A 1,845-nucleotide genomic window follows, 5' to 3' on the forward strand; every position below is an offset into this window, starting at 1 on the left:
TCGCATGTACATACAGTATACGATGGACGACGCTAAAAAGACGAGGGTGATGATGGCTAACGATGGTTTATCATCAATGACTATGTACCCAGTAGGATATATTTTTACAGGATGCATCAAAAATACTTTAGTGCCTCTATGATCACTATGTTAGTATTTAGCGATTGGACTAAACTAGACTTTGTTAAGAGACAATATGGAAGGTTATAGATTTATGAACTGGCACATCGGTCCATGTTGACATTATTCTGGCGACACCCTGTTCAGCGAGTCGTACAGAGAACGCCTACCCAACTTTACATACATAAACACCCATAACTGATTTGGCCAAACTTCCAATTGGATGTGTTACAGCAACATCCACCAAGATTAATGGAAAGGGTTGGCGGGTGCCAATGTGTTAATTGAGTCATTTGGTGCCTTTCATTGAGGTTTTCAAAATGGGCTCATTCGCTCAGTTGACAATGCAAATGCGTTCCACCCACTCATTAAACGTTCCATTGTTTCCTCGACAACCCATACGTGGAAAAAGAACAATACAATGCTCGTGTTATATGTTGAAACTGGCGCAGAACTTAAGGATGTCTAAGTTCTCTTTGAACTTTGAACAAGTGGAGTCTGCTCGCACAATCAATATTCACAAGAACTAACAAACTGACAAGCAGACAGGTATTCAAAGGCAGATGACGCGATGTTATTCAAGTTCCTCGCGATTTTTTCGAGCTGCGATTGTGTTCCCTATGAACATCATTCTTCCTCTCTTTCCTTGTTGTCGTTCCTGGAAGGAGGGGGAGAGACATTATATGCGCCTGGAACCGACAACGACAAGGCGGAAAATTTCCAAATTCAAAGTGGGGTCGTTACCATTCTTGTTCTTCCTCGTTTGGCTCCCTATATTCTATTGCCTGTCCGTTCGATTTGGCGTTAGAGTGGTTGCCTTGGAGAGGGCCATTTATTCTGCATGATCATGATTACCCTCGGAATGGATTAGCATAAGCGACGAGATTGGTCGTGTTCCCGTCCTTCCATTCCACCCAGCTCCTTTAAATACTGAATGGGATCCACAGTACAGTGGGTGCAGTACGCGGAACCGTCTAGGGTTATTTACCCTTTGGTTCGCAAGATTGACACTCTAAAACCTGATTGACCCACCCTTGCACCTGGTGTTTTCCGGGACGAGGAATTTCGAGGCACAATGATGCAGTTTATTTCGGCATTGTGCCCCATTATGGGATCAGTCACCACTCGCCAGTCCATAGGGTGACGATGGGTAGGCAGCAGGGACGAGGAGAAAGGGCTTCTGCTCCTTTTGTGCCCTGATTTTGAGATGATTGTGCAGATTTCCGCGATCAGTGGCGTGTCCAGAGTGACTTGACGAATAGAAAAAGGGTTAACAACATGATTAATGTCCTCGAGAGAGCTTCTGTATTTTGAGAAATCCGTGATAAGCGAAGCTCCTAATATTACTTTAGCAGTCGTCAGTTAGCTTGTTGTACTTCGCTCCCATCAATGGTGGGATAGAGCCATATTTATAAATGTCAAAGGCTGTTCTTTCACTTTTTATTCACCCTTTCGCACACGCGCCTTTGCTCGAATCATCAGCCAAGCTTTGGGCAAACAGACTCATTCAATAGAGATATCATCAAAACAGATTTATGAGGCTTAACGTCACAGCGACAGTTTGCATATGCGAATGCATAACATCCGTGACCCTCCAATAACAACGAATCAGAATCTTCCATCATTCTTCCTTGACTAAAAATGGAACAGAAAGGGAACGAGGCCACCACCATTTCCAGTAATACTAATACTACTTCTATTATTACTATTACTATTGCTATTACC

This window comes from Tigriopus californicus, chromosome 8, assembly GCF_007210705.1.
Source record: "Tigriopus californicus strain San Diego chromosome 8, Tcal_SD_v2.1, whole genome shotgun sequence".
Lineage (NCBI taxonomy): Eukaryota > Metazoa > Arthropoda > Copepoda > Harpacticoida > Harpacticidae > Tigriopus > Tigriopus californicus.